General features: G+C 36.8%; 1 long non-coding RNA gene across 1 annotated transcript; it reads left to right on the forward strand.

The window, feature by feature from the left end:
* The first annotated feature begins 1,341 nt into the window (after window positions 1-1,341).
* Window positions 1,342-4,273, forward strand: LOC136146483 (uncharacterized). Its single transcript, XR_010658996.1, has 3 exons — window positions 1,342-1,363; window positions 3,223-3,277; window positions 4,078-4,273. It is a non-coding gene; the product is annotated as an uncharacterized lncRNA (long non-coding RNA).
* The last annotated feature ends 22,281 nt before the right edge of the window (window positions 4,274-26,554 follow it).

A 26,554-nucleotide genomic window follows, 5' to 3' on the forward strand; every position in this document is an offset into this window, starting at 1 on the left:
ATTCATGTGTTTGACCCATGCAGCCCTGTGAGATATTTGAGTCAGATTGTTGTTTTTGGTCCCAGGCTAAGTGCAGACACAGAAGCTGGGTGCAGGTCCTCAGCCTCTTTAATCACAGTTGCACTGTAACAAGTGAATACATAATGCCTAGAGCAGATATAATGGAATACTGTAGTTTCTTTTGCATTTAGGTAAAGTTTAGATGTTCCCTTTTCTATTTTGTTCTTCTTTATTTTTTGCCATTTGGCTACTTTATATTTGACAGTGTTACTGAACATTTTCAGTGGTTTCTTTTTTCGGTCTAACTTTTATCAGTGATTTTTATAGGAGATAAAATAATGACCTTGGAAACCCGAAGTAGACTTCTGGTTATAAGCAGAAATTTAAAAATGGCATTTGATGATGGTTGTGATGAGAATGATAGACTAAATAAAGTATGACAGGATGTAACATAAACTAATTTCACAATCTGTGGTAGATACCTTGAAAACAGAAAAAATGTTATAGTGAGAGCTTTTTTCTTTTTTTTTTTAATGTCCTATGCTGCCTTTAGATCTGGCGAGGGGCCTCTGATGTGGGTCCTGGGCTTTTGTGTGTGTGTGTGTGTGTGTGTTTTTATTCTTCTATGGCTGCATCCCTTTCCGTGGAGCAAATGAGTTCACAGTTGAGCGGAAGCCCACATCTCTCTTTCAGACTGAGCTTTAGGTATCCTGCTTCCCAGAACTCCCCACCCACGGGCACGTCCCAGCCTGCGGTGATCTTACCTGGATCCATCCTTCTGAAGTGGTTCTAAACTGTTGGTGTAGTGAAGAACTGGTGTAGTATAGTGCTGACGAGTGACCCAGGGGTGACTATTGGGTGTTGATGGAGCTTTGGCATGCAGTTGAGGTGACCACATACAACCATAAAAAGCCCCTCAGGGTGTGGACTGAGCCAGTGCTGGAAGGGGGAGGAGGTCAGACTGCAGACTTGGGGCTGGTTCTCATGCCACCGTGTTCTAGAGCTTTGCGGAGTCCAGAATTCTAAGCTCAGACATGTCATCCACATCGTTATGAAGGTACATTTGCAAGATAAGAGATAGCATATTTTATTTAATAGTTTATTATCATTTTCAATAACTTTTAAATATTTAGATTTATGATACTTGTGTCTTCCTTTGTATTCTTGTTCTAGATCCTATAAATGTCAAGGGTGTTTCTGTATATGATTAAATTCAAGTAATTCTTAAAAGAACTTTACAGGGGCTACTATTATTTTCTCTACTTTACAGGAAAGGAAACTGAGGCACAGTAAGGTTAAACAGCCACATAAGGCCACACAGCTGGTGAACCAGGCTTGGAATGAGAAGGGTGGATTTGACATCGTTAAGTACTTTCTCTTAACTACAATACTATGCTATTTCCTGAAAAAAAATGTGTCAACAAATTCTCACAGAAAATTTCTGGATAACAAGAAAGTAAATGCCAGTAATTCATTGGGATTCACCTTTTATGTAGTAAAAATTGCCTAAATCCATAGTGTATTTTATGTTGTGAAATTGGTAAATATTATTACAACCCCTGCAGTTACAATGTCATTTTGAAATAAAACATTCAGAGCATAAAATTAAGGCTCTTACCTTCTTTTAATCATTCACTGAACAGTTTAAAAAAACAAACTGTTTAATAAAGCATCTTCTTTTTATATATATATATATAATATATATATATGTATGTATACAGAAGATGCTTTGTCTTTCAAAACAGTATTGGATAATTCTATATAAATTCTTGATTTATTAAGTACAATCTTAAATTGTAGATTATTCACTTTCTTATTATTATATTGTCAATAAATTCCAGAAATTTCCCTAGTGCTAACTTGATAAAAGCTTTTGGGCAGGGTACTGACTCAAATATCTCAAATAAGACAGGAGAATAGTATCTCTTGTTTGTTTCTGATAAAGCAATTCTTTGAATAATTGCTCCTTAAGTAAGGTTACATCATCTTGCCTATCTTACCAGTACCTTTAAAGAGCTGAACTGACTTCATTTGGCAAAACTTTGCTTACATCTGCGGATGAAGTGTCAGAAATGAAATAGAATTATTTGAACCTAACATTAGAACCGGAGAAGGCAACAGCACCCCACTCCAGTACTCTTGCCTGGAAAATCCCATGGATGGAGGAGCCTGGTAGGCTGCAGTCCACGGAGTCACTAAGAGTCCGACACGACTGAGCGACTTCACTTTCACTTTTCACTTTCATGCACTGGAGAAGGAAATGGCAACCCACTCCAGTGTTCTTGTCTGGAGAATCCAGGGACAGGGGAGCCTGGTGGGCTGCTGTCTATGGGTTCGCACAGAGTCAGACACGACTGAAGCGACTTAGCAGCTGCAGCAGCAACATTAGAACAAATTAAAACAACTATTTCAAGACATTGAATGAATATTTGACAGATAAATACTAAAATATCTTAAATTAAAAAATATACCATTGACTATTTCACAATTTACATATACACTTAGAGTTTATTTAGTGCCTAATTGTGAATATTTACCCAACCAAAGAATCTATTCGTCTACTCTCTCAAACTGGATACTCACTAGAGATATGTGAATTTACAAACCTTATAAGATGACTTAGAAATACACTTTACTTTTAGATATTCTTTCAAGCTTCGAGTCTATTTAATTGAACAGTATTTTTATGTGATTCAGAATTTTCTTGATACTGTGTAACCAAGGTAAAACCTAAAATTATGTTATATATTGAGGCTATCAGTGTCACCAATAACTGTTGTCATTAGTTCATATGATAATGTGTAAGCTATAAACTTGAAATTTTCATAATATTAAATTTATAAAACATCACTTTTCATTTACGGACCCTCATTGGACTTCATTTTTTTTTTTTTAATTTATTTTATTTTTCAGTGGGTTTTGTCATATATTGATATGAATCAGCCATAGAGTTACACGAATTCCCCATCCCGGTCTCCCATCCCACCTCCCTTTCCACCCGATTGGACTTCATTAAAAGAATGGCTCTACTGTTCAAATACTGCATGAGAAAACAGAAATCGAGATGAGGATATGCAGGAGTTTAGGCAAGAGCTGTTGAGGGCCAGAATAAGGGTTGTGGGGGTGGGGATGGAAATGAAAGGGATCTGAAGCATAGGAACTTAGTGAGATCACCACATAATTCTCTGTCTAGGAAATGTGTCTCATATAATTCTCTTCCAGGAGCTACCTGCCAATTTGTCATGAATTACCCAGAGAAGACTGAACAGTCATGAAAGTGAGTCACCACTTTCATTCTAAGATGAACTATCGTATGTAGTACATAAAAACCCCTCCTCCTAGCCTGGGCAACCATTTGAACATGTAAAATTTTAGAAAGAGAAAATAACAGAGCCACTGTTGCTAGGTGACCGAACACTACCTGATTATGGTAGCACTATCATATTTCTTTTCTCTTTGTTCATAATTAAGCACACATTGTCTTGGTTAGCAAGTGTCTCACAAAGCTGTATCACCTTATGTAAAGGAAAATTTTAGTGCCTTGCTCCACTGATTCATTATAAACACCAGTTTCAAACTTTACAGATGAACGTGATAAGCAAAAAATAGACAAGCAAAGACAGCAACAATAACAAAACACTGCGATATTTATTTCCCTATTTTTCCTCACTTGTTTCTTCAAAAGCAAGGTCTTGATATTCAAAAACTGGGGCATGGAAGAAAATCAGACTCACTGTCTCCTGGAAGTTGTGTGGTGCAGACATTAAGCAGTAGCTCTCTCCTCCCGCCTACTGGCTTTGTTTACTAATGAAATATTTCTGCCCAAATTGTACCTATTGGAACATTACCATTTAAAAAGAATTAGATTAGCATACATAGCTTTCAGTGTTTGCATATAAAATTATGCTTCTATCTTTTCCCTTGAAATCAGAAAAATAATTTGTGATATATTGAATAAAGGGACTGTTCTGGAGTTTAGCTGTGTTTTTATTTTAAAGAAAATAACATTGTTATTATAGCCTTATACTTCCAAATTAGATGACCATTGATGTATACAAATATTTCCCATTTTGTCAGGCCCCTAGTCCTGAATCAATAAAGAAAGCTGAGCGCCGAAGAATTGATGCTTTTGAACTGTGGTGTTGAAGACTCTTGAGAGTCCCTTGGACTGCAAGGAGATCCAACCAGTCCATCCTAAAGGAGATCAGTCCTGAGTTTTCATTGGAAGGACTGATGTTGAAGCTGAAACTCCAATACTTTGGCCACCTGATGCGAAGAGTTGACTCATTTGAAAAGACCCTGATGCTGGGAGGGATTGGGGGCAAGAGGAGAAGGGGACGACAGAGGGTGAGATGGTTGGATGGCATCACCGACTCAATGGACATGAGTTTGGGTAGATTCCGGGAGTTGGTGTTGGACAGGGAGGCCTGGCGTGCTGCGGTTCACCAGGTCCCAAAGAATCGGGCACAACTGAGCAACTGAACTGAACTGAGTGCTGAATCAAATGACAAATCTTGATTATTCCTCTTTCTTTTTACCTCCCAGCTTTACTGAGGAATAGTTGTAAATTAAAATATTATATAGAAGATGTACAATTGATCATTTGATGTACATTGTGAATGAACACAATCAACTTTAAGTTAACACATCTATCACCTCACATAAATTTGGTTTTGTTTTACTTTTAATAAGACACATCTGAATCTACTCTCTTAGCAAATTTCAAGTATGTATTAATATATTACTAACTATAATCACCATGCTGTGTTTTAATCCTGGGTCTTATTCATCTTATTACTGCAATTTTATAATGTTTGAACAACATCTTCCTCTTTATTCCACCTTTCAGCATGGAATACTTTCTGTTTCCATTGTTTGACTTTTGTAGGTTATACATGTGAGATAAAACAGTATTTGTCTTTCTGTATTTGGTATATTGCTTTTACTGTCCTCCAGGTTCACCCATACCTCCAAAGGCCAAATTTCTTGCTTTTTTCATGAGGGAACAATATTCTATTATTTACATACACTCCATTTCTTTGTCCTTTCACTTAGGGTGTTTTCTATTTTGGTTTTGTGAATAGTGTTTCAAATAACATGGGAGTACAGATACCTCTTTCTTTTCGATAGGAAAGAAATAAAATCATTTGTAGTTTAACTGAGGGGACTATCTTTTATTTTTCATCTTGGCTATGTCTTGGTTGTGATGTTGAAAATTGAAATAGTGTCTTGATAATATAACCACTCTATTGGCAGAAATTGGAGAGGCACTAAAGAGACTCTTAATGAGGGTGAAAGAGAAGAGTAAAAAATCTGGCTTGAAACTCAACATGAAACAAACTAAGAACATGGCATCTGATCCCATCTCTGTATGGCAAATAGAAGGAGAAAAAGTGGAATCAGTGACAGATTTTATTTTCTTGGGCACCAGTAACACCGCAGATGATGATTGCTGTCATGAAATTAAAAGATGCATGCTCCTTAGAAGGAAAGCTGTGACAAACATATTGTATTAAAAAGCAGAGACATCACTTTGCCAGCAAAGGTCTATATAGTCAAAGCTATTGTTTTTCCAGTAGTCATGTATGGATGCGAGAATTGGACTATAAAGAAGGCTGAACTCCGAAGAATTGATGCTTTTGAATTGTGGTACCAGAGAAGACTTTTGAAAGTCCCTTGGACAGCAAGGGGTTCAAACCAGTCAATCTTAAAGGAAATCAACCCTGAATATTCACTGGAAGGACTGATGCTGAAGCTGAAGCTCCAGTACTTTGACCACCTGATGGGGAGAGCTGACTTAATGGAAAAGACCCTGATGCTGGGAAAGGTTGGAGGCAAAGGAGAAGGCAGCAGAAGATGAGATGGTTGGATAGCATCACTGATACAATGGACGTGAACTTGAGCTAACTCTGGGAGATAGTGGGGGACAGAGGAGCCTGGTATGCTGCAGTCCAGGAGGCTGCAAAGAGTCAGACACAATTTAGTGACTGAACAACAACAATATGACTTTAAAACCCGCTTTGACTGACTCTGTCAGATAATTAACCAGAGGTGGCTAAAGAGAAATTTGAGCAAGCCAAATTGATTTTCCTAATGTTTAGGTAGCTTCTGTGAGTTCAAATATATTTCATATATATTTTTATTCTTATAAATGGGATTGTTAAGCTCCTTAGTAAATGAGTGTATTTTTCCTGATCTGGTAAGCAAGGTATTATCTGAAGCAAATCAGCATGGAGAGTGTTTACTTACCAGACGGGAGAATAAGGCAGCTGGGATTCCATCCCTGACTTGACATGAATGGTGTGTGCTGTGCCCTTTACTTCGGTGCCTTAGCAGCTACTAAATCCTGCTGTGCTTCCTCTTGCTGGCTGAAAAGAAACAGAAGCCTCTTTCTACAAGTGACTGGTGGCAGATGGATCAAGCCAGTGAAAGGCTATGCCCCAGACTTTAATCTGTCCAGCTGAACTGGGTCATTACAAAGTGCACTTTTCACGCATTGTTCCTCTTATGGCTGAAATTTATGTGTAGTGTAGGCAATAGTTAGTTTAATTTAGCAAGTTTATTTTAAACATTTACTACATGCCTAACAACATGCTGCCTACTTCCCAAAGGTTAAAAAAGACATGGACACAGCATATTAGCTTGGTGTGTTTCATTCTTTAAAGGGAATAATAAATGTAAATCTAGGAAGACATATCATTGAAATACATCAAAATCACTTGGTTCTCAATTTTCCTGTAGATTAACAAACTCTCTTAGGAGTAATTAGTGGGCAGAGCAAGTAGAAAAGAGTAAGGAATAGGAGACACATAAACAGGTGTTTGGGGAAAGGAAGTAACACATTTTAAAGTTTTAAAAATTTTGAGTACATATATTGAAATTAAAGTAGTGTATACAATTATTTACATTTTGGTTTCAGATGTAGAATTACAAAGGGGAACTCTTATTTAGTTCTGAACTTATATCTATCTGCCTCTTTCTCCATCCATTCAGGATTCATCCATCCATCTGGTCACCTATTTTGTCTTCAAAATTATCGTTGGTGAAAATTGAGTTTATGAACCATTTATCATATCACAGTTAAACTTTTTACATTTAAACCTGTGACTGAGGAAAACAGCTTTGAATCAAGCATATTGTTTCAGATTTCTATTCTAAGAAAATCCAGCTAGTGGGCAGTACTCTCAAAGGGAGGTTGGCAAAAAAGAAAAAAAGAAGAAAGAAAAAAATACAGAAAAACCAAAGGAAAATCTTATTCTGCAGCTTTTATGAGCCTACAAAGTCCTTCCTCTATTAAAAAACTTGCTCACTTTTGTGTGTATGTCATCATTTTGTTTGTTTGTTTGTTTGTTAAGCGCTTTGGGAGACATAAACTGGAAAACATTATCTGATCTCAGACATGCACCATAGCCCAAGGCAGGAAGAAAAAGTGAGAGCAGCTTCGCAGACTTCTCCTCCAGATGCAAGTGTCCAGGAATGTCTTGCTGTACCTAACCAAGAATCAGCTAAGAGTATTTATTTGAGAAAACCCAACAAGTAGACACATTTGGTGAACTAATTCATTTGGTGGGCAAATTGAATAAAACCCAACTTACATTTGCTGGTTTACAAACCATTAGCTCTCCAAGTTCCCAACGATAAAATAAATCAACTGTCCTCAGTTTTGATGATTCCATGAGTCTAAAGACTCATAAGAGTACTTTATCTGAAATTTAATACAAAATATATGTCAAGTACATTAATTTGAAGATAGACATTCACTTTAATTGGGCTTCCCAGGTGGTGCTAGTGGTAAAGAATCCTCTTACCCAAGCAGGAGACTATTAGAGAGGAGGGTTGGATCTCTAAGTCAGGAAGATCCCCTGGAGGAGGTCATGGCAATCCACTCCAGTATTCTTGCCTGGAGAATCCCATGAACAGAGGAGCCTGGCGGGCTATAGTCCACGGGGTCACAAAGAGTCATGCATGACTGAAGCGACTCAGTACACATGCACATTCACTTTAAATAACGTGTAAATTAGTAGGCTTTTTTAAAACCCAATGTAGGACACTTTTTTTTTCAAGCCGTAATAAAAACAAGTAGGCACAGTCTGATGTAACTGTACTTATTCTTTCCAAGTTAGTGCTTTGCAAAAGAGTTGAAATGCTTCCTTATTGAAGAAAGAGTCAAGTAGAAAGTGACACCAATCTGAATATGACATATGAAAGGTGACCTAAGCAAGCATTATTCTTTTATCAAATAATTCACAGCTTTAAAATATCTGACCAGTCATATACCAGTTCTCACAATTTTTGTTTCAAGTAACATGAATCTGATGAATTTTATTGCCATTGGAAACACCTGACTCCGATTTCTTGACTTGGGAAGGTTATTTGAGCTTTTTGAATCTATACATTTTACCTAGGAGCTTGAATTCAGTAGGTCCACCAGAGCCTGGGAATCTATGGTTTCACAAGGGCCACTTGTGAATGTCTGGGAATACTGCCAATCAAACCTTTGCCAGGATGTGTATATGATTTGTGACTATTTTGTGACTGAAACGTGATTGATTTTTTTTCCATTTACTTTTATTAGTTGGAGGCTAGTTACTTTACAATATTGTAGTGGTTTTTGCCATACATTGACATGAATCAGCCATGGACTTACATGTGTTCCCCATCCCGATCCCCCCTCCCAACATGATTGATTTAATGTACAGTCCCAGTTTTGTAATGGTTTTGGCTCCATTGTATTCAACTTTTAGGGTCTGTTTAAAAAATGCTGTCTGAAAATAATCCCCATAATTTCTATCTCTGGAAACTTTTTTATCCTTTTGAACTAATGCCAATGTCACCACCTCCAAGTGGCCTTCAATATCGTCATTGCTGAAAATAACCCCTTCCTACACTCGTAAGAATTGGCCTTTGTTAGAAGTGATTCCTCTAATAAGCTTTTTGGTTTAATATGTGTGTCTATTTGGAGAACATGTCTTTTAAACTATCGTGGACTCTACTATAGGATTTTCTCAAAGACATTACGACATAGTGTCATAATGAGGATCAGGACACATTTTTTTTCCCATAAGAATACTTGGATTTTTCCGCAGGCAGTGTGACAGAGAAATTAGGATCAGGGATTTTGAAACCAGACTGCATACTTTAATATCCCAGCATAATTACTTACAAGCCATGTGACCTGGGCAAGTTGCTTAATCTGTTTTGCCTCAATTTCTTCATCTGTAAAAAAATAAGGATAAACATAATGCCTATTGAATAGGGTTTTTATGAGGATTAAATGAGTTGATATATGTATACTTCTGAGAATAACACCTGGTATTTAAAATAACTATATTAGATATTTACTATTATTATTATTGGCTATAAGTGGTTTGTTTTTATATCATGAATTCTGAGAATTTGTTCATCACTTTTCTCTCCTCACATTGACTGAACATACATATAAAGTCAAGTTTGTATCCTCATGATAATATGGGAGGGAATATTTTAACCTTGATCTTTGTCTCTTCATCTCTTCTGTTGTTGTTGTTTAGTCCCTAAGTCATGTCTGACTCCTTTGTGACCCCATGGACTATAGTCCACCAGGCTTCTCTGTCTGCGGGATTTCCCAGGCAAGGAGACTGGAGCGCGTTGCCACTTCCTTCTCCAGCGGCTGCTCCAGACCCAGGTATCGAACCCATGGCTCCTGCACTGACAGGCGGATTCTTTACCACTGAGCCACCAGGGAAGCCCCTTTACCTCTTCCAGTGTGTTCTGATCCCCCATCTAGTTTATGAAATCTTGTATACTTTTATGAATTTGTGGACATTTCTTGAAAGTTTTTCTGGCAAAGGGTAAGTTATATATAAATTAAAAGGTATACGTTTTTTCTTTACCCTGCTAATTAAGCTGCACAAAAATGTAAAAGAATTAGGGAATATCCTTACTATAGGGCAAAGCAAAATATAGAAATTTAGCATTAAAATGTAGGAGTTTGAAGGAAGTAACATATGCATTTAAAAAACAAGGAGGGTTACTGGTGGTAATGGACAATTTTCTTCCCAGTTTGCTTTGCTCTCATTTGAAGAAATATGTGCAGTTTAGTGTAGCTATCCAGAGTGAACTTTCATATCGTTTTCAGTGGGCAGATGCTCCTTTTGCAACAGGGAATGAAATTTTGGAGTCACTGAAGGAAATTATAGTAAAACTAATCTGACAACTTATAAGCCCAATGCCATAATATTCAAATAGCCTCCAAACATGTGCAACACAGCAAAAGTTGTTTTTTTTTTTAATTCCTTAAGTGAGTTTTTCAAGCTGATGTCTTTGTTGAAAATTTTAAACAGTAGAACAACAAAAAAATTCATCTCTACCCCCTTTATAAGTAGCACTGGATGACTAGGGATGAATTTCTGTCCTTGAAATTTCTCAGAGGCTCAGAACGGTTTTGCAAACCACAAGAGCATTACTCCTCCAAAAGAGCATTATGTCTGTGGTTTATACTGTCATCTGGACTTCTTGATTGATTTATAGCATAGTTATCCAGCCATCTCAATTCATTAAGTACTTTTCCCAGCTTAAGTCATGTGTCCTGTCAAATCAAGACTTCTCTTTAGTTCTCAGTAATGCCCTGCTGCTACAATACTGCAAATTCCAGATTAGGAAAAAGCCTTTCAATTCTGTGACTCATGTCTCCAACTTTCACTGGGCACAACTATTCACCCAAAGACTTATATTAAATGAGATGAGGCTTGGTGACAGCATGCTTTGGGTTGAGAGGATAAGACTATCAGAGATATCAAAGATCTACTCATTGAGCACTAGGATGCTCCAAATTGAAGGGGAATTCTGTGCCCGGATTCCAGGCAATGCAAGTATCATAAATGAATTTAATTGCCAACTATTTAACTCTACTGAAAATTTTTTCCTCATATACCAATCCTAAATTTTCTGGCCATTATTAAGTATAAAAACAAATAAATCTATCATCTTAAAAAGTGTTAATATTAAACAGTGATTCCAGGTAATAGAAGTAATTCCAGAAGTTATGTTTTGGTACATAAATAAGTGGGGTTAGAAAATGATACATAAGGTACAAATTAAAACAAAAGCATAGCTAACCAGTAAAATCATTATGCTTGAGTAAAATTGGGCTTCCCTTGTGGCTCAGCTGGTAAAGAATCTACCTGCGATGCAGGAGACCTGGGTTAGATCCCCAGGTTGGGAAGATCCCCTGGAGAAGGGAAAGGCTTCCCACTCCAGTATTCTGGCCTGGAGAATTTAATGGACTATATAGTCCGTGAGGTCACAAAGAGTCAGACATGACTGTGCCACTTTCAGGGTAAAATTTACTTTTGGAAAACAATTCTAACAGTATTCTTGAATATTCATGGTAGTGAAGTGAAGTGGAGTGAAATGAAGTGAAAGTCGCTCAGTCGTGTCTGACTCTTTATGACCCCAAGGAATTCTCCAGGCCAGAATACTGGAGTGGGTAGCCTTTCCCTTCTCCAGGGGATCTTCCCAACCCAGGGATTGAACCCAAGTCTCCCGCATCTCAGGCAGGTTCTTTACCAGCTGATCCACAAAGGAAGTATTCATGGTAGGCATTTAGATAGATGTATACATGTAAGGCAAGATATTTCATGAGACCATTAATGTTTGGAAATCAAGAATTTGATTTGACACTTACTGTGCAGAACAAAAAAAGTAATCTGGGAGATATTCTAAGAAAGTCACTAAATATCAAAGTCCTGGTTGTTAAGACATTTATTTCATCTTATTTTTCATATTCTTACAAATGCTTTGATTTTAGGTCAGAACTTCCTTATGGTCCATTTGGAATTTCAAGGAGAATTCTTGATTTCCAAACATTAATGGTCTCATGAAATATCTTGCTTTATATGTAGACATCTATCCTCAACCCTGTCTTTTGCTGATTAAGAGTGATACATGTTTGGATACAGAATCTTGGTTTTGGAGTTTACCCTCCAAGAATAATTTTGGCAAAGAGTTAAATCTGGAAAAATAATATTGAAAATAGTTATGAGCTTTCTTACTTTCATTTAACTTCCATAACCTTTTTCCCAATCAGCTGACTGAAATAAAAACTTAAGCTTTATTTCTGATGATAGCAATTGTCTATACTTTTGATAACTTCTCTTTATGATCTTTAAGTAAATAAAATGTTTTGCCTTTTTTAGGAAGAAGTATGAGGAGGGTGACATGGTATATAAAATATGGATTTCAAATGACATGTGTATTTTTTAAAAAGTAATGTATTTCTTTAAATGCAAATAATCTTTCTGATCTAAAGTCTTAAGTTAATAATAAAAATAGTCAAATATCTTTATTCATGAAATCTGAAACATTAATATCTCACTGAGGTGTAGATTTAATGAAATAAATATATGTGTGTCCATGTTGATTGAAATTTTATATACTTACTGATACATATGGAAATACATTTAGAAAAGGAATTAAACATACTCTGCAATTTCAAAAGGCAAAATTATTTGTAGCCCAATAATAGCCACTTATATAAATTACATTGACAAACAGGCATCAGCTTTACAGATAAAACTTTCTTAGAGGAAAGCTATGTGAAAAATTAAAATTATATTACAGAAGGAAAAGAGAGCACATTCTGGTCAGAAAACCGAAGGCTGTCCTTAGAGAGTTCTACTTTTGGTTACAACTTCTGAGCATTCTCCAATCTGAACAATTTATACTCAGGGGATAAATTCATGGTTTTTATGGTGCTAACTCTGTTTACAGCATACCTGCTGAGTGTTAAACATCCTATGATGAGAGTAAGATCTTATTATTCTTCCTACTGACCTTTCCATCTCAACTGTATCTTGTATCTTTTCTTAAATTTTAGGACATAAGGACCCTGTTAAAACACAATTCTGTAAGTGTCTCTGGCTAATCATATCTGTCATTTAGCATTTCTTTCCTAAAATGGTGAGAAAACACACAAGGAAACAGAATCAGCAAAAAGAGTCTTTTATTTGCCTAATGTCTGAACAACCTCTGTACCAATAAATATCCATTGAAATCTAGACCTGGATTGAAACTAGCATTGTAAATTCTAAACATGTGCCTTGGATAAGCATCTTAACCTCTCTAAGCTTCCGTTTCCTCATGTTGCTAGTGGGCATATGTACTGAATTCATATATTGCTGGTAGTATTAAGAAAGATAAAAATCCCTAACAATAAGGGCTGGTCAGTAGAAATAGTCAGATTTTGTCTTCTAATTATACTTTTTGTCTTCCTCCTTTCACAGGCAGACAGATACATAAACTTTACAACTATTGTTACTTTTGTACTTGACATTATGCTATAGTTAACTGTTCTCTCTGCTTTATGTGTATACATTTTCTTTATTTCTGAGAAACAAAATTTGAAGCAGAGGTCATATTTTCTTGTGTTTTGCCATGTTGTAGTAGCGGAGAGTTGGATGTATGACGAAATGTTGAACACACCTGCTTACCAATTTGTTGACATAGGCCAAGATTTATTCGAAATTAGTACTTTTGACACATAAATGTTCTTAGATGTATACTCAGTTCCTTGAGTAATTAAGAGTTACTCATGAGAATGATCTCTAATAGTAACTATTTATGGCATAGAAGATGAAATCTGTAGATGTATACTCAGTTCCTTGAGTAATCAAGAGTTACTCATGAGAATGATCTCTAATAGCAACTATTAATGGCATAGAAGATGAAATCTGTGGGTAAATAGAAAAGAAATAATTATTTGTTAAAATGAAACATGTTCTTAGTTTTTAGTTTATTAAGTAGTAAATGTCTTCTAATGACAGATTAAGAATATTACCATTTCTAGTAACATGTCCCTATCATGAGTAGCTAATTCTCTAATACAGAATTTGAGAAAGTGCAAGGGATGGTGGAATGAAATTCTCATTAGAGAGTTATCTAATAAGAAATATTTAAAGAAGATTTAAATTTTTGTATTTCGCTGAAACAGTTATATTAGTTGTACCAAAATTCTCTAAGTTTTATTGCATAGGGTTTCAAAAAATGGTACTTCTAATCCATATTCTAAAGGATGAAGTTTATAGTTTGAAGACTGTACATGAGTGGAAAATTATGATTTCCGACTGCATTAGGAGGAATAATCCATTTCATCATAGTATTTACCACATTCTTGGCAAGCTAGCTCTCTAATAATCAAAGGTCTATTGTAAATAGCTTGTAAGTTATTTTCAAATAGGAGCTAATTTAAATATTTTTCACTTGCTTACCAAAATTTACCCTAATCTTTATTTTCTCTTCTCCTCTCCACCTAGAAATATAGTGTATATGTGAATATAGTTTCCATTAACAAAGACAGAAAAGGCAAATTTATAACACAATTGAGACAATAGTAATACAAAAAAATCATAGATGACAAGCTTCTTTGTAAATTGACTTTATGTCTGCCAATAATACTATTAAAAGTTAATGTAAACTCTCGGGTAGGAGGTTAGACTTGTCTATGACAGATTGGAAAGAGAATTCTGGAACATTTCAAGGGCAAAAGAAAATAGGACTTGACAGATTAAAGAGTCCTGAGCTGTGCTCACCTTCCTCAAACTGCCCTTTATCAGATGGATTAATGTAGTCTTAACATCAGAAAAGACAGGCTGCTACCTATGACAGTAACCAAAGAGCTTACTGAATGTGGCCCGGCATTAGTACAGGAAGATTGGGAAATGTTTATTTCCCCTGTCACTATAGTGGAAGAAATAGACAGCTGCTGGCCAGTGGCTTATCTTAAAATAGCTTCATTAACACAAAGAAGCCTGGCATGCTGCAGTCCATGGGATCACAAAGAGTCAAACACGACTGAGCAATCAAACTGAACTGAACTGATCACAAAGAAGCAAGTTGGAAAACAGTAACATTGGACGTAGAAAGTCTAAGCTCCGAAAACTGAGACATCTGGCCAAAGAGCATATATACTGGATAAATGTGAGTTAATTTGCAATTTTGCCTTATGTTTAAGAAGGGGCATATTAAGGCAGATTCATTTCCAATTAAGTAAAACTTTAAAATGTTTCTAGATTTTTACTTTTTAAATGTATTGGTTAGAACATTTAAAAAATTTACCTTAACTTTAATAAAGCATAAACTTCAAAATGAAGCACAAGTCAGAATCAAGATGCCAGGAGAAATATCAATAACCTCAGATATGCAGATGATACCACTCTTATGCAGACAGTGAAGAGGAACTAAAGAGCCTCTTGATGAAGGTGAAAGAGGACAGTGAAAAAGCTGGCTTAAAACTCAACATTCAAAAAGCAAAGATCATGGCATCCAATCCCATCACTTCATGGCAAATAGATGGGGAAGCGATGAAACAGTGACAGACTTTATTTTCGTGGGCTCCAAAATCACTACAGATGGTGACTGCAGCCATGAAATTAAAAGACACTTGCTCCTTGGAAGATGACAAACTTAGGCAGTGTATTAAAAAAAAGGAGAGACATTACTTCGCTGACAAAGATCTCTTTAGTCAAAACTATGGTTTTTTCCGGTAGTCGTGTATGGTTGTGAGAGTTGGACCATAAAGAAGGCTGAGTGTCAAAGAATTGATGCTTTTGAACTGTGGTGTTGGAGAAGATTCTTGAGAGTCTCTTAGACTGCAAGGAGATCAAACCAGTTCATCCTAAAGGAAATCAGTCCTGAATATTCATTGGAAGAACTGAGACTGAAGCTGAAACTCCAATATTTTGGCCACCTGATGCAAAGAGCTGACTCGTTAGAGAAAACCCTGGTGCTGGGAAAGATTGAGGCAGGAGGAGAAGGGGATGACAGAGGATGAGATGGCTGGATGGCATCACTGACTCAATGGACATGGATTTGGGTGGATTCCGGGAGTTGGTGATGGACAGGGAGGTGGTGTGCTGTGGTTCATGGGTTTGCAAAGACTCGGACTCGACTGAGTGACTGAACTGAACTGAACTGAGCTGAAGGTTGAAAAACTTTGAATTTTCCAACACACGGCTATGGTATTCCATTTATTGCTTAATTTAAGATATTAATTATAGCAGGATACTGACACATAAGGTGTTTTAGATATATGATTATATTGTCTATGAATAAAGGTCATTTTATTTATTTAATTCTAATCAATTTCCCTATTTTCTCTCTATAGCTATCTATTTATCAATCTATTGGCTTATATATCATCTATCCTCCCATCTATATTGTAATATCTTTTTCTCACCTTATTGTGCTGGTAAGGACCTCTACCATAAGTGTTGAATAGTGATGGTGAAGATAGACAGTTTTGTCTTGTTCTTAATCTTCAGAGAGAATTGTTAATTCTTTCATCAATTGCACATTAGGTGCATGTTAAAAAGAATGTGCTATTATTCCTAGTTTGCTGAGAGCTTTTATTATGAATGGATGTTGAATTTTGCATATCTTAAAATGATTATATGCTCTTCAGTTATTTTGCTAATGTAGTAAATTACCTTGATTTTTTATAACAAACTATCTTTGCATTTCTGGGATAAACTCCATTTTGCTCCATTTTTATATGATGTTGGAGTCAGTTTGCTAATATTTTGTTAAGAACTTTCATGATTGTGTTCATAAATTGTTGTTCAATTGCTCCATTGTGTCCAGCTCTTTGCAAACCACATGAATTGCAGCATGCCAGGCTTCCCTGTCCTTCACCATCTCCTGGAGCTTGCTCAAACTCATGTCCATTGAACCAGTGATCCCATTCAACGATCTTGTCCTCTGTCATTCCCTTCTCCTCTTGCCTTCAGTCTTTCCCAGCCACAAGGTCTTTTTCACTGAGTCAGCTCTTCTCATTGGGTGGCCAAAGTGTTAGAGTTTCAACTTCAGCGTCAGTCCTTCCAAGGAATATTCAGGATTGATATCCTTTAGGATTGACTGGCTGGATCTCCTTGCAGTCTAAGGGACTCTCAAGAGTCTTCTCCAACACCACAGTTCAAAAGCATCAATTCTTTGACACTCAGCCTTCTTTATGGTCCAACTCTCACATCCATACGTGACTACTGGGAAAACCATAGCTTTGCCTAGATGGACCTTTGTCGGCAAAATAATGTTTCTGCTTTTTAATACACTGTCTAGGTTTGTCACAGTTTTTCTTCCAAGAAGCAAGTGTCTTCCAATTTCGTGGCTGCATCATTATCTGTAGTGATTTTGGAGCCCAAGAAATAAAGTCTGACACCGTTTCTCCATCTATTTGCCATGAATTGATGGGACTGGATGTCGTGATCTTAGTTTTTTGAATGTTGAGTTTTAAGCCAGTTTTTTCATCCTCGTCTTTCACCTTCATGAAGAGGTGCTTTAATTCTTTGATTTCTGCATAAGAGTTGTGTCATCTGCATATACAATGTTATTAATATTTCTCCCAGCAATCTTGATCCCTGTTTATGTCATCCAGCTCGGCATTTCACGTGATGTACTCGGCGTATAAGTTAAATAAACATTGTGACAATGTTCATAAGAGATCGCTGTAATTTTCTTTCATTGTTATGTCTCTGCTGGATTTGATTTTAAGACAATACTGGATTCATAAAATAAATTTGGAAGCATTTCAACTTCCTTTTTCTCAAAGGATTTGTGTAAAACTGATATTTTCATATTAAATTTTTGGTAGAGTTGTCTACAAAGCCATCAGATTCTGAAATTTTCTTTGTAGAGAGGCTCTTTACTAGCAAATTTATTCTTTTAATAGATCTAAGTCCATTTTTATGTGTTATATTCTTTTGTCAGTTTATAAATTAGTGTCTCAGAGAATTTGTTTTTGTCAGCTTGAATTTATGGCACAAAGTTGTTTATTATATTTCCTTGTGTATATGTGTGTGCTAAGCCGTGTACGACTCTTTTGCAACCCTATGGATTGTAGCCTGCCAGGATTCTCCAGTGATTCTCCATGCAAGAATACAGGATGGGTTGCCATTTCCTCCTCCAGAGGATCTTCTTGACCCAGGGATCTTACTTCCTTTCCTGCATTGCAGGCAGATTATTTACCACTCAGTGACAAAGGAAGCCCATTTTATTTCATTACCTTTTAAATACCTCTAGGTTCTCTGGTGATAATCTGTTTCTTATCTAATATTGGTAATTAGAGTTTATTACTAGTTTTTCATTTTTCTAGCCAAAGAGTTAAAGTTCTAATTGATTTTTCAGAGAATCAGTTTCTGATATTATTGATTTTCTTTTCTATTTGTTCATTTTAAAGTTTTCTTAATTTTTACTCTTTGATATTTTCTTTTTTTTTTAATTCACTTTGGTTTTAATTTTTCTTTACCTGTTTAAGTTTAAAGTTTAGATAACTGATTTTACTTATTTTTCTTTTCTAATAGATATATTTAAATCTGGAAAATTTCCTACAAGTAGCACTTTAGCTACACCCCCTGAATTTTGATATTTATCTTTTTCTCATTACAATTTAATTAAAAATATTTTCTAATTCCTTTGTGATATTTTTGACTTATAGATTATTCTGAATTGCACTGCTTAGCTTCAAAATACTTTAGGATTTTCTGATATTTCAAATTGATTTCTGAACAGATTCATATAGTCAAACCACATATTTTATATTATTTCAATTTTTAAATGTATTGCTACTTGTTTTATATTTTCTGTTTAGTCTGTATTGGTGAATAGTCCATGTGCTCTTGAAAAGAGTGCATTCTGATACATTCTTAAAAAGAATGTATTTTTCAACATTAATGTATAAATCTCATTTGTAAATCTCAGTTTGACCAATTAGTAAAGCTGTTCAATTTTCTTACCAACTTTTGTGTTTCTTTGTTTTCTTACTTCCTGAAACAGGACTGTTGAAGTATTCAGTCATAATTGTGGATTTGTCTATTTCTCCTTTCAATTTTTTGTTTTTAGAAATTCCATTGTGGTTTTAAGAAACATCTTTCATTTCTCTCTTCTTTATGTTCGTTTTCCTTCAAATACTAAGCATATGTAACATAGCTTTTTGAAAGTCCTTGTCTGCTAATTTCATTATCTCTAATATTTCTGAGTCTGTTTCTATTGACTGAGATGTCCACTGCCTGTGGGAAACGTTTTCCTATGTTTACACACGTGTAGTCATGTTTTATGAGATCCTAACATTTTGACTGCTACATTGTTGAGTCTCTGGATTTTATTGTTTTCCTTTAAAGAGTGTTGAAGCTTATTTTGATGGGCAATCAAGTTAATTATAGATAAGCTTGACTCTTTTGAAACTTGCTTTTGTTAGGGGCGGGGACACCTAGATAGCTTTTACTCTAAAGCTAGTTTAGCTTTACCACTAAAGTGAGACCCTTCTAGGGTTACTATTATATACCCTGCATGTTTAACAAGTTTGTTTCTTTTTCTTTTAATTGGAGGATAATTACTTTACAATGTTGTGTTAGTTTCTGCTGGACAACAATGTGAATCAGCGTGAGTAAACACGTATTCCCTCCCTCTTGAGCCTCCCTCCACCCCCACCCACATCCCGCCCCTCTAGGGTATCAGAGAGCACCAAGCTGAGCACCCTGTAATATACGGTAGCTTCCCACTAGGTGTCTATTTTATGTATGGTAGTCTCTATATGCCAGTTACTCTCAATTCATCCCACCTTCTCCATTCCCTGCTCTGTCCACAAATCCATTCTCTACTTCTGCTCCTCTATTCCTGCCCTGAAAATAGGTTCATCAGTACCATTTTTTTTTCCCCCTATATTTCATTCAGGCTAGTCAGAACTCAAACATCTCCTATCCCAGTGTTAATGACTGGAATTGTTTAGCCTACAACTCCCAGGCAGTTATTCTTTGTCTAGTAGTTATATTTTGCCTGGCCTGATGGAGTTTTATCCTACACAAAAACAGTTTAATACTCAGCCAAAAACTCAAAGGAGCTATGCAGATTTCTAGAGCGCTTTTTCTGCATAGCACTCTCCTATTTGCTCTTCTGCACTGTGAATCCTTACTTCCTTCATTCAGTTCAGTTGCTCAGTCGTGTCTGACTCTTTGCGACCCCATGAATCGTAGCACGCCAGGCCTCCCTGTCCATCACCAACTCCTGGAGTTTACCCAAACCCATGCCCATCGAGTCGGTGATGCCATCTAACCATCTCATCCTCTGTCATCCCCTTCTCCTCCTGCCCCCAAGCCCTCCCAGCATCAGGGTCTTTTCCAATGAGTCAACTCTTCGCATGAGGTGACCAAAGTACTGGAGTTTCCTTAGTCTTCCCTAACTCTGATCTTTGCCTCTTCAATCAGGGAAACTAGCTTGGGGTCTCCCTACTTTCTTACAGTCCAGAAAGCATCCACAGGCAGAGAAATCTGAGCCAGTTACTGGGCTCACTGGTTTCCACTACTTTTCTCAAGGATTGCAGTCCCGTTTGGCCTGTTGTAGGTGCCTGAAAACATTATTTCACATATTTTGTATAGTTTTCTGAGAAAGTCTGATACCAGTTACTCTATTATATACCCAAATGGAAGTCTACAGGTAAACATTTAGCAGTAAGTTACAAAGGATGAAAAAATATTAATATATAGTGTGATTTTATTTTTTAAAAGTTCTGAACCTAAATAAAAACTAAATTATATTATTAAAAAATCCAAGTATAGGTGTTAAGATTTAAAGAAATAAGATGAAAATAAGGATTCCTTGATGGGAAAGAATGACATTACGGTCAAACAAGGGCACACCATGGAGCTGGGGACTGGAATGTTCTAGATCTTAGTGTGGGGGGTGCTTACATGAGTGTTCACTTTATATGTATTCTTTGAACTATACATACAGGGTTTATATATATGGCATATCTCATGACTTAAAGATATTTTATGCACCTATACATATATGTCTATAATTTTGAAACTACTGGAAGAGGATCCTTTATTTGACTTTGTTTCCTGCTTGTGAGTGGTGACACCAGCAAAAAAATAGCTCATCCTTGCAGTCCTGAAAACTCATGTGATGCCAATTTTGATGCATAGGTCACACAGAGTTTAATAACATACCTGGAGTTCAGAGCCATTTGCTTATCCCCTGCAGTATTGCAATCAGTATTATCCATGAAATGATCTCCCTTAGAACAAAGAAATATTCTGTAAGAGAAGTATTAGAAAAGTCTGGATAAACACTGCAGCACCCTCAATTTGCAGCATTTCAGAATTTTCCAGCAGAATATCAGAATGCATGTCTTCTCTGAGCCCTGAAAAATCCACAGTCTTGTCTATACTCACCAATGGATATCATTTTGTTTTACCTTATATGTATCATTTTGTCTTATTTGGTATCCAACCTGTCCAATTATGAGGCAAACCTGAGAGCCCAATACACTGTATAAAAAAATGTGAACTATTATAATTACCTAAGAAAGAGCCTCTTACAATGTAGAAAATGTCCTTTAATTAGTATTCAAGGATTTAACGGTATATTAACATCCTTATATAAGAAGGCCCTTTGGCTTTTTCAAAAATGTTTATCTTTTATTTTATTTTCCCCAGAATATTTAGTCCATTTCAGTTATCAGGTAAAAGAATTCTGGTTTTTTTAACAATGAAAAAGAATATGCTGTTTTTCACTCCGATAACTCTGATGTAGTTTTTGTAGTTATTTGTGTCAATATGCAGTCCCATGTGCTCAATGGGACAATTGTTCAGTTTTGGGCTCTGGGTATGGTGAAGCCAAATGCTTCAACTGACCCACAGAGTAGCTACAGAACAACAACATGGGTCTCAGCACATTAATTAGAGGGAAGCCCTAGGCATGAGAGACTGATTTTGGATTTCCTTGTTTTGAAGTTTTACATCAATCAACTCAATATAACATGGCCTCTCCAGCATTAAGGTCACAGTCAGGGGAGAAGAATATAAGGGGAAATTCTGCATTTAATCCATAATCTTTGCTTCATTGATTCTCCACCCATGTTTTGTCTCATCAGAATGGAAAGGAAAGAATATAGCCCCTCTTAATGTGAAATGACGTATCTTGTCTCCATGGTGCGATGCTTAATGCTTAAGGGTATTACTGAGTTATTGGGGTGTCCAAATTTTTATTAAGAAAATAACCAACAAATGTAGGCAGTCAAGATATTTCAGATGAGTGACTGAACACCAAAACCCTGACATGTTTCTTGTGAAATTGCTCAGTGTGAATTTTTATGGCTTTGTTTTAGACATCTCTGAATTAAATCCCACTGTTAGGTTCAAGCAGTCAAATCACATACTTCATCTCTCTTCCTAACATGATTCCTGGGTGGGGAAGATCCCCTGGAGAAGGGCATGGAAACCCAATCCAGTACTCTTGCCTGGAGAATCCCCATGCACAGAGGAGCCTGGTGGGTTACAGTTCATGGGGCCACAAAGAGTCAGATGGAATTGAGAAACTAAGCACCTAATCTTGAGCATGTTAATTTTTCTGGCTTTTTCAGGCTTGAATTTTACAGAATGAATAGCATTTGCCTGAAGGCACCTCTATGACCTTTGTGATGTCAGTTTCTGAAAACGGTTTTTAATAGGGTTTTGATTCCTGGGTCAGGAAGATCTCCTGGAGAAGGTAATGTCTATCCACTCCAGTATTCTTGTCTGGAGAATTCCATGGACAGAGGACCCTTGTGGGGCACAGTCTGTGGGGTCACAGTCAGAGACAACTGAGCAGCTAACGCTTTCACTTTTTTTTTTCATATTTTAAGAATTGTGCTAAGCAGTGTACAATTCTATGAAGTTCAATGCTATTAAAAGGGGAATGGTTGAGATTCAACTAAACCCCAAAATACAGAAAGATATAAAAGATTATATCTAGACTGAAAACAAAATACTAGAAATAAAATTTGAATTAGAAAATGTAAGAACTATAATAAGCAAATGAAGATTTGAATCATGTTGGGTCTGAATGGAGAGAAAAAGAGTAGGGTGTGTTTGTGTGTGTGTGTGTGTGTGTGTGTGTGTACTCAGTCATGGCTGACTCTTTGCAACTCCATGGACTATAGCCCGCCTCGTTCCCCTGTACATGGGAAGAACAGCAAGAATATTGGAGTGGGTTGTCATTTCCTACTTCAGGGGATCTTCAGGACCCAGGAATCAAATCCACCTCTCAAGTATTAGCAGGCAAATTCTTCGCACTGTGCCACTTGGGAAGCCCAAGAATAGGATTAAAAACCATGGAAATAAAGATGATAGAACATGGCAAGCAGAAAAGGAAGAACTCCTAAAGAAGAATCATCAAAATTGAAAGAGGTTTAGTGATCAAAGTGCTCCTTAGTACTAACATTGTCCTAACTTTAAAAAATAAGTATGAAGACTGAAACGACTTGTTTCTCTCAGAAAAGAGATAATAAATATAGAACCACATATAAACAGATATTTGAAACTTCTTTTCATTTCAAGAACAAGTAAATATTCTATAATCATCTGGAAACAAAACTGGTTATATACAAACAGGCAAAATTCAGGTTAAGAGTCAGACTTCTTTGTGATATTAAAAGCCAGAAATTAACTATTAATTTTAAAAAAATCTATGAAATTTGGAAACAAAATTTGTAGCTCAGTTATTTTGTTGCTGTTGTTGTTCGGTTGCCCAGTCATGTCTAACTCTTTGCGACCTCATGAACTGCAGCACTCCAGGCTTCCCTGTCCCTCAACATCTTCGGGAGTTTGCCCAAGTTCATGTTCATTGCAACAGTGATGCCGTCCAGCCATCTCATCCTCTAATGCCCTCTTCTCCTTCAACCCTTAATCTTTCCCAGCATCAAGGACTTTTCCAATGAATCGTCTGTTAGCATCAGATGACCAAAATACTGGAGCTTCAGCTTCAGCATCAGTCCTTCCAGTGAATATTCAGGGTTGATCTCCTTTAAGATTGACTGGTTTGTTTCACCATAGATAATATACATGTTTCGATGCTGTTCTCTCGAAACATCCTACCCTCACCTTCTCCCACAGAGTTCAAAAGTCTGTTCTGTACATCTGTGTCTCTTTTTCTGTTTTGCATATAGGGTTATCATTACCGTCTTTCTAAATTCCATATATATGTGTTAGTATGCTGTAATGTTCTTTATCTTTCTGGCTTACTTCACTCTGTATAATAGGTTCCAGTTTCATCCATCTCATTAGAACTGATTCAAATGAATTCTTTTTAATGGCTGAGTAATATTCCATGGTGTATATGTACCACAGCTTCCTTATCCATTCGTCTGCTGATGGGCGTCTAGGTTGCTTCCATATCCTGGCTATGCATGAGACAAGTGCTCGGGCCTGGTGCACTGGGAAGACCCAGGGGGATCAGGTAGAGAGGGAGGTGGGAGGGGGGATCGGGATGGGGAACCCATGTAAATCCATGGCTGATTCATGTCAATGTATGACAAAACCCACTACAATATTGTAAAGTAATTAGCCTCCAACTAATAAAAATAAATGGAATAAAAAAGGAAAAAAAAAAAGATTGATTGGTTTGAATTCCTTGCTCTCCAAGGGGTTTTCAGGAGCCTTCTCCAGCACCACATTTCAAAAGAGTCAGTTTTTTGGCACTCTGCCTTCTTTATGGTCCAGCTCTCACAACTGTATGTGACCACTAGAAAGACCATAGCCTTGACTATATGGACATTTGTTGGCAGAGTAATGTCTCTGATTTACTACACCCTGTCTAGATTTGTCATCATTTTCCTGCCAAAAAAAACCTGGTAAAACCAAGTTTTACCCTTTGGAAAATTATCATTTGTGAGGAAAAGTTTTCTTGGTTGTGTAAGGACTCCAAAAATACACTATTCATAGTATGAGTAGAAAGTTATTTTTCCTTAAGCTAACACTACTTAGATTTTTTAACTGAATAGGCTAAAACTGATGAAACTATATAGAATATAGCACTTGCTCCATTGAACAAAATAAGGGCTTGATTAAATGCTAAATATTATTCTATAAACTCTTTGCTACAAATTTAACTACATGCAAAATGTAGTTAAATTCAACAGAGCTATTCATTCAACAAGTATTTATCCACTTCTTACTACAGAGATTTAAAGTCTAGGAGGGAAAGCAAACCAGTAAGCAGAAAATTACATTCTAGTGATTAGTGCCATGACAGGGGAAACAAGTGTTACAAAAACTCAGAGAAGTAATTCCTAACTACCTCCAGAGGTAGAAGGCATCACAAAAGAAATAATGCTGATGCTTAAATGTAAAGTTTATGGAGGAAAAAATGAACCAAAGTATTGCTGATCAAGGATAGTCATCACAAAAGCCAACATGAGGGAGTTTGTGTTGCTAGAACATACTGTGTGAATGGGGGAGTGGTAACATTTACTAAAGGCAAGTGCTCTCTGGCTACCATCTTAAAAGGCTTAATAATTTTTATCTCTGAGTTTGTGTTTTATAATTAAATTCTGATGAAATCATAGAATATGCATCAATAACCCAGAGCTGTGGCCCACAGTGATCTCAACTCCTGCTGTGTCCTTGATTCCCCTGGACTGGCTGTTGACCACCAGCTTCCCCATCCCACATGATTGCTACCCACCTTCACAACTGGCAGGGGTCTACACTCCAGGCTACTATTGCCATGTTGTACTGAGCACAGACCAGTGAGAACAGTCTCTCACTCAGACCTTGTTTCCTACATCCTGCTCTGGGATTGTAATACTTCTGGGAGTCATACAACCACTGTGGGTTGGGACTTCCAGCCATGGGAAGAGAAAATATCTGGCTTCACTGCCCTTCCCCTAACTAGGGCACAGCACTTTTGTGTGGTAGTTGGAATGAGAGGATCATTTAGAATGTTGGAATGAGAGAAACTCCCAGAGCAGGGTCCTCAGACACTTGAGATGGTCAGCACTTGTGATGTGAGTATCCTTGTGCCTGAGGAAGCAAGGAAGCCATAGAGGACCAAACTACCACCCCAAAACAAAAAGTGCACAAATAAAGAGATGAAACCAAAACTGTCATGAGAGTGCAAAAGAGAAACAATTCAAAAGAGAGTCTATTGCTATTTCAGAGGTTACCTTGAATCATGCCACCCATCTATTCCTGTCCAAAGTTTCACCATTTTTCTTATGGTGAGTGAAGCCACACAGCAAGAGCCTTCTACTTCAGGCTGAATTTTGAGCTCCTGGGCTCTTCACAGTGCCTCCATACTGACAGTTTTTCAGGTTATGATGTTGCTTTTCCAATTTGATCACCAAACACTGGGAGCAACATCGTGGCCCTTGAAATGCATCTGTGTCATGTTTTCAAATTTCTGGACCATTAGTGATCTGACAGCTGTGCAAATTCTACTGCAAAAGTCACTCAACAAAGAACTGATTGTCAAGGTGTTTGTTGTACCTTCCATGCTTCCTGACTGACATGCTTCCAACTATTAACAATGTCACCTGTTATTGAGCATTGAAAAGCCTTCTTCATTGTGGCTTTGATTTGCATTTTCCTGATGGTGAGTGGTGTTGAGTACCTTTATCATGTGCCTGTGTTGACCAGTTGCATGCTTTTATGTGTGTGTGTGTGTGAAAAAAAGTCTGTTCAGATCTTTTGCTCAGTTTTTAATCAGGCTGTTTTTTTGAAGTTGAATTGTATGAATCCTATGTATATTTTGTATATTAACCCCTCAG

Source organism: Muntiacus reevesi, chromosome 14, assembly GCF_963930625.1.
Source record: "Muntiacus reevesi chromosome 14, mMunRee1.1, whole genome shotgun sequence".
In the NCBI taxonomy this organism is placed as follows: domain Eukaryota; kingdom Metazoa; phylum Chordata; class Mammalia; order Artiodactyla; family Cervidae; genus Muntiacus; species Muntiacus reevesi.